General features: G+C 40.4%; 1 long non-coding RNA gene across 1 annotated transcript in view; it reads left to right on the top strand.

Moving 5' to 3' along the window:
- Nucleotides 1–242: 242 nt before the first annotated feature.
- The window catches only part of LOC142149928 (uncharacterized), a 28808-nt gene continuing 14289 nt past the window's right edge, over nt 243–14761 (top strand). The window contains exons 1-2 of the long non-coding RNA XR_012690928.1: nt 243–324; nt 1143–1208. This is a non-coding gene — a long non-coding RNA (uncharacterized LOC142149928). The remainder of the gene's footprint in view (nt 325–1142; nt 1209–14761) is intronic.

Raw genomic sequence — 14761 nt, 5'->3', positions numbered from 1 at the left:
ACAGCAGGCACAAGTTTTTCTGCCTTCCTCTCTATTTCAATAGCAGAAACTTGTCACAAAGTGACAGGACAAGCAGCAGACAATCAAAACAACTTTGGACTCTCTCTGGACCGAGTCTGGACTTCTGTTCCTCTGGGTTGTACCTGGAAATTCTACCAGCAGGTGGCGCTAGCGTGCCCCCACGAACTGGAGGTGTGGGTACTGTTAAGAGGGAGGGAGCAAGCTGACTGCTGTCAGCAGCTCCCAGTCCCCGGACAGTGTGTGACATTACACACTGTCCCAGCAGCAAGGAGGATAAGGAGGAGGAGTTCATGCTCAACTTAGGTAAGTGAGCGGCACTGGGGTTGTGGGGGGTGTTATGATGTGTCTGCCTGGGGGGCTTATGATGTGTCTGGGGGGGTTAGGATGTGTCTGGGTGGGCTTATGATGAGTCTGGGGGGGGGGTTAAGATGTGTCTGGGGGGTTAGGATGTGTCTAGGGGGGTTAGGATGTGTCTGGGGGTTGTAATGTGGCTGTGGGGGTGGTGTGTTAAATGTTAAGCCTTACGGAATTTGCTGGCGCTATATATATATAAATAAATGTTGATGATTAATAATGATGATTACTATGTCTTCTATATTGCATGCTAAAAATTAAGAGGCGCTCAAAAACCCTTAAACATATATATGTGTGTGTGTGTGTGTGTGTGGGTTTAAGGGTTTTTGATAGCCTCTTAATTTTTATAAAATACATACATTATAATAAAACTGTTATTGACATCAATGTGCGCTGCACAATGTCTGCGTGCCACAGCACCGGCAATTCCCCCAATATTGTTACTTTATGAATAAATTAGTTTGAAGTTATGTCATTTTCTCTCATTATTGAATTTATGTTTAAGGGTTTTTGAGCGCCTCTTAATTTTTATTGCGCGGATATCTTTGTATGGAGTTGCAGAGCCCCTAGAGGGAGCCATTTCTCTTATACACTTACAATTGTGTTTTATTAACTGACCATTTTCAAACATATAGGTATCTGTGATTATTTTTATCACACGTATTTTGCATGTTATATAATTATATACTGCGTGATCTGTGCTGTGTACTGTACTTGGTTCACTAATTGTCTTCCATATTTCATGTACCTATACATTTCCCAAACAGGTCCCAACATTATAGGATCCATACAAGAATCCAGTTCCAGGATGTGAAAGCTGCAATAACAGGAAGGTGAGAGCAACACCATTTTAATACACAATGGGGGGAATTCAATTGCTGGTGTGGCCGGTGTACATTTCTGACAAAATCTCTGCCGCAAAGTGTCTCACAGACGATCCACAGACACTTTGTGGATAATAGAATTCCCCCCCATAATGTCATGTGTAAAGAGGCGCAGCCACAGTTCATGTTGACCGCTCCCCAGTGGCAAACATCCCTTCTCCTACTGTGTGGAGGGGGGCCCAGAAAGTTGCTGTCATATATGGTCTGCAGCCCACTATAATTTCTCTTATTTACCCTCCTTCTGGTGGATTTAGTGGCAGTTGGAGATATTAATATAATATATGAGAATAAATTTAGAAGATTTGAGCCTTCAGTAGCCATATTACCATTCTCTGGTAAATATTATTTTTCCAAATAAATCCAAGAGAACACCAGAGAAATACCGAATAGAAAGATGAGAGATTATTTGGATTGTGGACTGGTAAGAAATAGGGTTGAAATCATTGTCATGTATGGATTTCTCATTTCCCTTCCATTCCATTCAGTGTCTCAGTGCCTGATTCAAGTCCAAGCACAACTTACACATGAGTTGCATGCTTAAAAAGTGCACGCAATTTGTGTGTAATTCCAACCTTATTCAAATCCAAGTGTGTCTCTAAATATGTTTCAATTTGAATCTGGGTGGAAGTACATGCTGCCTAAAGGGTACTTGCCGTATGACACACAAAAGAGACTGCAGTAAACAAAAAACTAAAAGGTCACATCAGGACACATAAAACTTTTATCTGATAATAAAATAAATAACAACTGTCATCAGCATAATTTTATTTTATTTATTTTTATTTATTTTTGTATTTTCATTTTTATTAATTTATTTTTAGTAATTTTTTTTATCAATCGTTTATTGTTCATGATTCCACAATAATTGTATTAATTTGACCATACAGTCCACATTTCTTTATCATCAAAACAAAATATTGTATTTATAAATATTAACTGCTACTAAATACCCTTTTTAGGTAGCATTATACTTCATATTTTGGTGTTTTATCACCAATATTATTTTGCGCTCTTTTCTCAATGTTATCTATTACTCTTATCTCATAAAAAGCAAAAACGCTCTACTTATTTTAAAAATTAATTTTTCATAAAGTTTCCAATTCACATGGTGCAGGTCATAAGAAATGTATTGTGTTTGGTCTTATATTAATCCACATTTCACCAGCAGGAATCAGCTATCAGCAAGACACAGACATAGGTGGTGGAGTGAGTTGCTCCCACCTTTGAAGAAGCATAGTTTGAACTCACCCTTGACCTGCATTGTTCTGGACTATTTTAAACCCTGAACCAATGAAGAATGAGCTTAGAGTTATCTTTGTGTACATTGTGACATCATCACTGGGATTTTTTTCACCTTAAACTGTATAAAAAGCCACTGTACAATATCAATCTCTCTCTCACCTCACAGACTTCAGGATTGATGAGCTGTTATTTGATCCAGTGTGCAAGCGTATGTATTGGTTGTACTTCGTTATATTTTGCTATTAAATCTCTTTGTGTTTTGGAACCATTCACAGGCTAGCAAGACCCACACCAGCAAGCAAAGGGTTAACTCTTCACACCTCCAGACTGTTACACAAATGTAAATGCAAGCACACACAGCTTGTTAATCAAATGTATCAACAAATCATACACTGGCATTCAAAGGGTTAACTTGGCCAAGCTATATTCCTCTTAACAGGCTAATGGATTTGTTAGAGTATCAAGGATGCAACATATTAAATTATAAATTTAATATACAAAGGTACAGGGCATACATATATATATATATATATATATAAAAATAAGAAAGAAACAATTAACAGATTGATATAACATACACAAGCAAAACAGTTTAAAATAAACAGGGTTACATTCAGAGTGTCCCTTTCATGAATTGCATACTCTGTGCCATGGGAAATTGGCAAGGAAGATGGACAGCTTATCAATGAGAATTGATTTCCCCAAAAGTCTGACAATTTGTTGTAACTGGTCTCAGTTTTTTAAAGACACTTCAACACTTGTCCCTGCCACTAGGGGTTGTGTCTGTGATACTTTTTTCAATCGCCATATGCATGTTGCCTGATTTACTACCCAATTCTACTATGTGACCTAACTTTTCTGTGGCGCGTCACACAGACCCAATTTCTTTATTAATAAATCCTCTATGAATTTGTCCATCTTTTGATGCCAAACATGATGGAATTATGACAATGTGACATACCTTTTCCAAAGATATGTGTTATAACTGTTACCGGATACCGCCAGTACCTGTCATTCACAACCCTAGTGTGATTTCTGCTCCTTGGTATGGAGTAGCACCCAGATTTCCCAGGAGAACCTGGTATGTAATGTAACATTGATGCTATGCAATTGAACTGTTTATTGACTGTAACTACACCAGCAGTCTAAGAGAGATGCAGGAGAGAGAGCAGATGTGAACAATCTTATTTGCATTTTGAGACATGCTTAAGAACTCTGCTGGAGGAGTAAGGAAATGTATCCTGTAACCATATCTGTGTTACCTATTTAAAAACTGCACAGGAGGCGGCAGAAGCTATACATATTTACTTAATTATTTGCAATGCAAGAATTGTGCTGGAGTGGAGCAGGCGTGTAAATAAAGAGTTATATTTTTTAAAAGAGATAGTCTGGTTCCCAATCTTACTACCACCATCACACTATGACACCTGTGTCCACAATTAGGCATTGTCATAAGACCCACATGGGAGGGTGTCCTCTGGTTATGTCTGCCCACACCCAAGAGCTAGCCAAGGCTTGAGAAGAACAGAGGTTAGGAGGTGTATTACTTGCCCATGCACCCACAACAACAAGGGATCATACTTATTTTCCCCTAATCAACCCATACATTAGATTAACAGCATTCACATTTAATAAATAGGCCTATTTATACCCACCCATCCTTGATATTAAATGATTAGCTTTCACATTTATTAAATACAACTACTTTCCCCCAACCAGTCCAAACATTAAATTAACATTCACATTTAATAAATAGCCCCTCACTAAATGAAAATGCCTTATTGCCCCTAATCAGCCCTACATTCAATAACCATTTATCATTAAATATTACTCCTGTCACCTGACCTTAAATTAGTAGGCAACACCATTAAATAGCCCACAGCACTAAATGAATCGTCCCTACCATCACCCCAGCAATAAAAAGCCCCTTGCACCAACCCATTACTAAATAGCCCCTACCCTCATCCAGTTTATGTTAATAACCCCACCCTCACCCACTTATAAATTAATAGCCCTATTCCCACACTGAATTAAGGGAACCAACAACTTACCTTCTTCTGTCCTGAGGTGCTCAGTGTAGGACTCCTGGCTCTCTTTCTGTTCTAATATATGCATTAGCAAGTTCATGTGTACAAAGCTGTCTGAGGCAATATGCTGCCTGTGGCCTTTGAGGTGGAGGAAGGAGGCATCCATTAGGGAGTAGAAGAGACAGCCAACAATGAAAAGGGAGGAGGCAGCCATTAGGGAGGAGGGGAGGACAGGAGACAGACAACAATGAAAAAGGAGGAGGTAGAAGGGAAGAAGGAGCCAACAAGGAGGAGGGAGGAGAAGGCAGTAAACATGGAGTTGCAGCGGAGCAACCATTAGCCCTGGACTAGACTCCTCTGTTCCATGTGACCGAACTGGGTCAGTTAAGGAGCTCGGGACGGTCCTGTCACTATGTATTGAAGGCTGGCATTCATAAGTATAATATTAATGCAGAAGATGACTACATAAACTAACCTGCAACAAATATATATAACAGATATATTAGGCTCTGATCTTTATGAGCCTATTTCAGTGTGGAGGCCTGGAGCTGCAGCTCCCTCAGGCTTATTATTAATCTGGCCCTGATGTTGGATGTTTGAAAGCACAACATATTGTCATTTTCTAAGTCCAGTTAAAACTGAGCTTTTAAAGCTAAATATTGTTTGTTTTACCTTTTATGGAAAGATGTGCAGATGTTGGCTGCACCTTTAGTTTGGGAAAATGAAAACTTTTATGTTTTACTTTAAATGTTTATAGTATTACAGATGAAGGGAAACGAAGGATTATGCTAAAAATACAATTTTTAATAGTAGTTAAGAAATTATTCGTTTTAAAGAGCAAGTATCAGACAGTAACTAAACAATCAGACAGCTTGGGGTACTTGCTTAGCAAAAATGCTCTTTGCGGATTGGGATATGCATAAACAGGGCCAGTGATATCTCAGTAATACAGTCTCAGCTTTTTACCTTTGTCAGATCCCATCAGGGCGGAGTCCTGAAGATGTTTGTAATGGAGTGGGAAGGTAGTAGTTATGACTGCATAGGGACATGTGTATTATATATGCATAACATTTATCTTAATTTTCAAGACAAGGACAACTGAAAGTAAACTTGTGGCCTCAATGATATACATCTAACTTTCATTCTCTACAGTTCTTTATCTCCAAGTCTATGCAGTATAGCACCCCTCAATACAGTGCTCCCCTCATCCTAAAGTCACCCAAGCATGATGAATTAGCAGTTCTCTCTCTACACTGAGTGGCCATTTCTGTTAGGTACATCTACCAAATAATGATTTATCCGCCATCTGTCCTCAACAGCTTGAATTCTTCAGGATATGGACTCATCAAGGTGCAAAAGTGCAGCACATAACTGTGCCCCATAATTAGGACAATTTAGCTGGTGGTGAATCTTTGCTCTATACAGACTGTTCCATATCATCCCACAAATACTTTTTCAGATGGAGATCTGGGGCCTGAATCATTAGTGATCTTATCTTGTGCAAAAGTTAAGATGCTTATTTTTAAGAAGAAACGGGGAGATAAGATTTGAAGTTAAGATGGATTTTCATCTTAACTTAAGAAATTCTTCACTTACGCAGTGGATTTTGCTTCTTATCTCCCTTTTCTGAGCATGCACAGAGTAGATTTGCTTAAGATAAGCAAAAAACGGCAGATAAGATCACTAATGAATCAGGCCCCTGGTGACTGGGGAGGTCACTGCATTATACTGAACTAACTATTATGTTTCTGGGACCATTCCATGCTATTCAAAGATGAGCATATTGCTGCCATGAATGGATGCCTGGCAACACTGTTCAAATAATCTGTGTTTTCTAAAGCTTGCTTTCTTATGAAGAGACTCAATATATCCCAGGAAGCAGGATGCATTTATAGACTCATGTGGTATTCACCATATCCTGGTCCTTCAATCAGAGTTAAATAGCACCAGACTAAGCATTGTTTTTCCTCCACTCAAAGCAATCTAATCTCATTGTTTTTCAGTGGCAGGAGTAGACTGCTATATCAGGACATTAGTTTTAATATTGAGCAGTCAATTATATTGGAACAGCAGGTGTACACAATAAACTGGCTACTCAGTGTATACACACATTTGAGGTTATTTACGAACGGCCTGCAATAGTACAAATACAGTAAGCTGTAACAGGAAAACAGCAATCAGTTTTGTGCAAGTTGGATAATGAAATCAGATATCAGATTGAATGCTATGGGCTCCTGCATATTCTGTTACCAAATCACCCCCATTGACTGTCTATAAAATCTTAAAAAATATAAACTTGTCCCTGGGAGAGAGGCAATAGATAATACCACCAAATTATAGATTTAATTTATTTAATCTCTGTCTCCTCAAATCCAACTGTCCTCCTGTTCACGAATGCTGAGAAAGCATTTGATAGGGTGGACTGGTGCTTTATGTGAATGGTTCTAGGACACACATGGATTGGCCGTTCTTGCTTTCATAGGTTTTTAGTCTTGTATAAATTTCCATCAGCTAAGGTCAGAATTAATGGCATTCTGTCAGAGCAGATCTCTAACGCCAATGGTATTCGCCAGGGCTGCCCATTGTCCCCGTTAATTTTTTCCATTTGCCTTGGCGAGGACCATTCATTGTAACCCCAATATCTATGGCCCCCATGCAGGATCAAAAGATTATTGTCTTGCTTTGTTTACAGATGACTTGTTGGCCATTCTCACCAAACTGACCCTTTCCAATTTGATGTCCGAGTTTTCAAAGCATGGTCGTCATTCTAATTTCAAAATTAGTTAAACCAAATTGACAGCACTTAACATTTCTGCTTATGAACAGACGATAGCTGGTCTCAAGACCGCCTTCGTATTTAAATGGCAATCCTCCCACATCTGCTATCATGGGTTCTCCATCACTAGGGTTAACAATCAGTTGTGTCTTTTAATTTTCTCTCCTTTTTTATATCAGATAAATGAATACTCTACCTAAAATGCTGTACATTCTGCAAACCGTACAGATTAAGATCCCCACGCAATTCCTTGATGAACTCCAAAAACTAGTACACAACTTTGTCTGGGCGGCTAGGAAGCCTCCATTTGAGCACTGTATTTTATATAGGTGTAAACACCAACGGAGGGTACAATTGCTAATATTTATGAGCTACCACCAGGCTGTATCATTAAACAGTATTATGGAATGGACCAGGAGGGACGGGAGCAAACAGGGGATAGACGTGAAGAATGCCTCTGTAGAAACATCTCTACATACTCTACCTTGGCTTTCCAAATTCCCTAGAATAACTCACCCCACCATCAGTCCAACTCTTGTGGTGTGGAGACAGCTTCACTCCTGTGAGAGCATTTCGGCATTTCCATGTCCTTTGTACCCCATTGTGGCCAATCCTGAATTTCCTCCTGGCCTTAACAAAAATATGTTAAAAGGATGGACTCAGACAGGGGTCACAGGGTTGGGCCAGCTGTGTTCTCTCTAGGAGCTTTAATCCAAGTACTCCCTGGCCTCTGGGAACATTGGAGATATATTCAGGTGATACAGTATTAGATCAGTTGGGGGCTCTAAATCACTGGGTAGAGACCCTACTCCTGTTTAGAGGCAATATTTCTGTCCCAAGTTGTTCCTACCCATGCAATTTCGGGTATTTACAAGATCCTAATGGAAGAGCTGTTCCAGTCTGCAGCTTCCTTCACTTGTCTTTGGGCAAGGGACTTAGCCACGAATGAAACTCAGCTATCTTAGTCCAAGATATTTCAAGCTACCCATAGCTGCTCATTAATGGCCTTATTCATTAAGGAGAGCAAACAAAAACAAGAGTAACTTTGCACCTTGTCAAAACAATGTTGCATTGGAGGGTAAGGTCATTTTAAAATATGGGGACAGATTTATAGTTAAGGTAGGACATGTCCTAGATCGACTTTAAATTTCTGTGTAAAAATAAAGCTATCAAGTATTTATTTGCTGCATTAAAAAGCAGCCATTATTTTCTTTACATGCAAAATAATAAACTAATTTGCATCCTTTGCATTGTAACATGGTTTGTCCAGGAGAAAACTTACTTCTTGATTTTGACTTACTCCCCCTAATTACTCAGGCCCTAAGTGCCTCTGTGGTTGAAACACAATATAAGCTGATGATTAGGTGGTACAGATTCCCTTCCTCTATCCATAAATACCACCCACAAATGCCTTCAACATGTTGGAGATGTAATGCTGCCACTGGAATGCTCTACCATATATGGTGGGAGTGTGCACGCATTCTGGAGTGAAGTTTTCAGACTCTCAGAGATACTAGTTGGATATGAGGTGCCTAGGGACCAAGGCTTTTGGTTGCTCTCCCATACTAATATACCAATCTCTCAGTATAAAAAGTCACTCTTAAAGCACTTGATCAAAGCAGCGGTTTAGGTCCACTCCCTCAATCAACTGTGTGTACTTTTATATGTCCATGGATGATATTAATTTATCCTCCATTGATAAGCATGTGGTCTTTACGGCCACCTGGTTTAGTTTGTTGGAGTTTAAGGAATCATCTGAATGTAAGTCATCCTATATTCTTCCGTCTCTTGTTGCTGGAGATACATACCACTTCAGAATAAGATCTACCCCAAGACTGAGGACTGGTTCTCCCTGGCCGATCTAATTACCCACTGTTTTCCACACACTCATTGATTTCAATAAGACATTCTTACTATTGTTTTCCTAACTGACAAAATGAGCACATGCTGCCATTTGTTAGTTTGCTAAAAACTAAAATGTAAATGATCTGGCACAGTCTTGGTTTTGCTACCTACCTATCCTACCTGATGTTCTCTCTTTTGCTGTGACTTTCATATTATTTCTGTAGCTTTGTGACTACTATACAGATTTTGTACTTAGACATTTTTCTAAATAAAACATTTATAAAAATATAAACATTGAAAACCACAAATTAAAATAGCTGATAAGAACCATCTTTGGAATGACCCCCAAATATCGACACATCTTGAACACCTGTAAAAGGCCAACTGCTAAACCCAAGAATTCCCTCTAAATAAGTAGTGTAACCCAGGGGCGTAACTTAGCTGGACACATAGCAGAATTTGGGCAATGCTGATCCATACTGCAGAGGCCCCTGCTCTCTTCTTCTGAGCATGTTCCGTGGTCAGAGTATGTGCAGTGAAGTCCTATTTGGGCTTTCCATTAAGGAACAGAAAGTCCAAACACCCAGAAGAAAAAGATGGGTCAGCATTTCCAGGCCTCTCACACTACTCTCACCTCCAGACCCCATAGTCACTATTTCTGCCACTGCTCTAGACCTTGAAGCTAATTTAAACACTATCTTGTCCCACAACGCAAAATCTTTTTTTTTTTGTGGGTAAAAAAACAAGGAACATTGATGAGCTTAGCCAGCCTTTAGTAAGGAAAGCCTTGATCCACCAGGCTCCTCCCCTCAGGAATAGCAAATGTATGCAACTCCAACATTTGCAACCATCATGGCAAACAAATTTATGTGCAATCCATATAAATGGATGGAATCACATAGAAAAGGATAATAGGTGCATAATTCCACAATAAAGACTTGTACTTTTGTAAAGTAGACTTTTTAGGCCTGATTCACCAAGGTATGTAAATACTGATTTTGTGCCTATAATCCGCAAATTTAGTCTGCGCATGCCCAGAACTGGACAATACGCAACTAAACACAGCAACATTCAATTCATCTTCATACGCAAAGGACACGTACTACAGCTTATGATTTCTGGGAGGTGGGGATTCGCCCATAGTCAATGTACAGTAGGGGCGTACCAAACTCATGCACATAGAGCCATGTCCGATTCAAGCTTTGGACATCTTAAGGCTACTTGTTTTTCTGTTGTATCTCTTGCTCCAGCTAGAGGGCTAGTTTAAGTCCTGATTACTAGTGATGACAGTGGCATATGCATGATGATGATGCGTATAATATGTTTGTAATTAGGAGCAAATTTAAAAATGTATTTTATGTGCAGTACACATTTAGAATATCCTAATAAAGTTATTTCATGGTGGGAATAAAAAAACTTTTTTTTTCTTTAAAAGTTTTTATTATTATTGTCTATATTATTGGCAAGTGACATTAATTGAATAGTTTTCTTTTATGTGTGTTCTTTTGCGAATTTATATTCCACATATTGGACATATCCTACAGGGTTTTATGTAGAAGAGCTAAGACCTACACCCAAATTCATCAGCGCACTTATCTTCAGATATGCTCCTTGTTGAATTTGGGCTTGCATATGTCCGAATTCTGTGTGTTTTAAAACAAATTCACTTGCGTTCAGTATGATATATCAGGCCCTTTGTGTTTGGCTTGTTTATAACTGACCTGCAGCAATGTGTCCCTAAATTTGATATATTAAAAATGTTGGCAACCAACAATCATTAATTCCTCTTTTCTTTCTACAATTTCCTTAAAGCGGCACTACCATCTAGTAAAATTTGGCAGTACAGGGCCTCTGCCCAAATTGTAGCCCTGAGACCTGCTCTGTGCAGCCATTTCCCTTTGCTCGTCCATCCTTCTAACAGCCTGGCGAGATCCTGCGGTTGTGTGATCAGGACAACCAGTCACAAGACACAAAGTGATTTGTCCTCTTGCTCACACGCCCTGTAACCTGCTGTTATTTAAAGCTGATTAATTTAATTTAATTGTCGATTTTATATCTTAGAACTGGCAGAGCCCTGGGAAAATTGTTTGCTCGAGCTGGGGGAAGTAATAGCCCTTGCACTACCACCTTTTACTGGTAGTGTAGCTTTAAATATTTTATATATATTGTATATACTAATACATTTTGTACACAGTTTTGATTCCATGTATGAGGTCTCCTATCAAACATGTGTTGCAATATATATAACACCCCACCTCCCAGGCAATAAGAACATAAAATCAGACATTTTTCTCATTTGATATGGGAGTATCTTCAAATTCCACTTCACCCACCCTTTTGGGGTTTCCATGTTTCCAGCCCCAGAACGTGAAATCACATGCAGGAGGAGAATCATTGTCTGCCACATTGGCGTGTCTGAAATATGTGTAACAAGATCAGTCTTCTATGCAATTTCACACTGGGATTAGCCAGTACGCAGAATTAGTCATAATGTAGAAGGTCAAATTTATATAAACGTTTGTGTTTCTTTATATCAACTGCTAATGTGACCTTTCATCAAATGAATGTGTTTAAACTGCATAGCACATATAATGGCACACTGTAAAATAAAATGTTGGAGATAACAAACTGTATCTATAGTACATAAATACATAATATAAATCCTTTCATAAGAGGCAAATCTGTCGAGGAATTACTGTGATAAATCAGTAACCACAAGTGAGTAATAAAATATGTAATCGTGATATAAACACTGCAATGCTTTATTTTCAACAGTTTCAGAGCATAAATGATAATTTAATACAGTTTAAGTGTGGCTGACCAGCTGTTGTTGAACTTAAAATGTACCAATTCTGAAATAGGTTTAAGAGTTCCTTTATGGGTGCATTGTGCACCCGTTTATTTCACCCTCATGAAACTGCGAGCTTACATTGCAGGCAGTGTAAGCCATACTTGCCTACACTCCCAGAATGTCCGGGAGACTCCATAATTTTTGGGAATTCTATGGGACTCCCAGGAGAGCAGGGCAACCTCCCGCTTCCTGCCCTTTTCGTTGGTGAAGTGGGTGGGGGTGGGTGTTACGGGCACTAGGAGTCTTGTCCAGGATTTCACCAGATGACTGGGCTTACCAGAGTAGTGAAGCTCACACAACGGTTCTCTGGTAGCGGGGTGACTAGCGGAACAAATATCACAGCAGATGGAGAGAGAATGCCAATGAATAATAGGAAAGTCAGTGACTTGCAGCAATCTTTGGTCAAAGAATCAGCGACTAGCTGATATAATGGAAAGGCAGCTTTGAACACGGAGATCAGGATGGACGTGAGTAGATGCAGGGAGGTAGCAGGGAAGTCAGTGGTCTGCGTACAGCAAGTTGTACCACTGCTTATGGTGAAGAGACTTGTCCAGGTGCAGGTAGGTAGCGGGGAAGTCAGTGGTCTGCGTATAGCAAGTTGTACCACTGCTTAATAGGTGAGGATGTGTACAAGTGTTGATGAGTGGAGGCATACAAAGATAATAGGATGCAGACACTGAGAGCACAGAGGAACTTGATCCCAATAGGTATGCAGCGTATCCAACAAAGTCTATATAACGGTATGTGTGGCGCTGCTTGGTAGAGACTTGCTCAGCACAGATATGCAGGCCAATAATGGGTAGTCAATCACAGTTATGCATATAACGACTGAGTAGTACGGTTAATTCCAAACAGGTATGCAGCGTAACAATAACAGTCTATAGCAGGTATGGATACCGCTACTGAGCGTGGAAACTTGTCCTAGCGGATATGCAGAGTAAATGTAGAAAGTCAATAACAGATAGGCATACCGCTATTCAGTAGAACAGTCTGTCCACAGGGAGATGCAGGAACTGCAGAGACGCTGGACGGCAGAGACGAGTGTAGGAACCACAGGTGAGTAGATCCGGTAATCAGAATCCAGCTGAGGACACAGGCAGGAAACAGGAGACTGTAGCAGGTATGGAAACCAGCAATGAGTAGCACAGGGAATCCACAGGAACTGAAGACACTAGTAGTACACAGGAGACAGTAGCGGGTATGGAAACCAGCGATGAGTAGAACAGGAATCAGCAGGAAACTGAAGACACTATTAGAACACAGGAGACACCTTCAGAGATTCACAGGGAATGAGACTCAAGATCAGGCAATGAGGTAATGAGCACCGGTGCCTTAAATAGGGAGTTGCCTGATCAACCAATTTAGATTAAAAGCAACAGTCACAAGAGTTTTTGGGGGCTGCGCATGCGCAGACCATCAGGATGGCGGACGGCCGCGGTTCAGGATAGGTGCCGGCAGGAAGGCTAGGGAGCCACGCACCAGCGCAGAGGCACTCATGGTCCGGTGAGTGACAGTAACCCCCTTTTAAAGGTGGGCACAGAACACAAGGAGCCGGGTTTGCCCGGATTCTGGGAATAGAATTTTTTCAGGAAAGCTGGGGAGTTGAGATCATCAGCCCGGATCCAGGAACGCTCCTCTGGACCAAAGCCCTTCCAGTGCACAAGGAAACGAAGAACTCCTCGCAAAATTTTTGCGTCTAATATATGAGTGATCTCAAACTCCTCCTCTTGATGAACTTGAACTGGCCGAGGTGCTGAAGGAGGAACAGAGAAACGGTTGATGATAAGAGGCTTGAGTAATGACACATGGAAGGCGTTCTTAGGTAGTAGAAGTTTGAAGCAGACTGGATTTATCACTTGAATGATCCTATATGGACCAATGAAACGAGGAGCGAACTTCATAGATGGAACTTTCAAGCGAATATTTTTGGTAGAAAGCCATACACGATCTCCAATCTTTAGTGGTGGAATAGCCCGTCTCTTTTTATCCGCAAAGGACTTGTATCTGGCAGATGTCTTTTTTAAACAGGTTTTGACCTGAGACCAGATATCTTTGAAGGTCTGACAAACAGTCTCCACAGCAGGAACTTGGGTGGGAGGGAGGGTAGGAAATTCCGGGAAAGACTGATGGTGACCGTAAACCACAAAGAATGGACTTCTTGAAGATGACTCGTGATACATGTTGTTATGGGCGAATTCAGCCCATGGGAGTAAATCTACCCAGTTGTCTTGGTTGGCTGAGGAGAACATCCTAATGAAAGTTTCAAGATCTTGATTGACTCTCTCGGTCTGTCCGTTTGATTGAGGATGGTAGGAAGATGAGAGTGAATACCCAAGGTTTTACAAAGGGCTCGCCAGAATCTGGAAACGAATTGCACTCCCCTATCCGAAACAATCTCAGAAGGACATCCATGAATTCGGAAAATCTCTTTGATGAAATGATCAGCCAGAGTAGATGAAGAAGGTAAACCGGTCAAAGGAACGAAATGTGCCATTTTCAAAAATCGATCCACCACTACCCAGATAATATTACACTTTTTACTTGGAGGAAGATCGGTGACAAAGTCCATACTAATATGGGTCCAAGGTTTGGAAGGAATGGGTAGTGGTTGTAGTAATCCTGCTGGTGTTCTGCGGGGAGTTTTAAACTGGGAACACAGCTCACAAGCGGCCCCAAAGTCTTTGACATCTTTCCTCATAGAGGGCCACCAGTAGCTTAGAGAAAGGATTTCTAAGGTCTTGCGTTCACCCGAATGTCCAGA

The sequence above is a fragment of the Mixophyes fleayi genome, chromosome 4 (assembly GCF_038048845.1).
Source record: "Mixophyes fleayi isolate aMixFle1 chromosome 4, aMixFle1.hap1, whole genome shotgun sequence".
Classification (NCBI taxonomy): domain Eukaryota; kingdom Metazoa; phylum Chordata; class Amphibia; order Anura; family Limnodynastidae; genus Mixophyes; species Mixophyes fleayi.
This window is presented reverse-complemented; position numbering and strand designations above follow the sequence as displayed.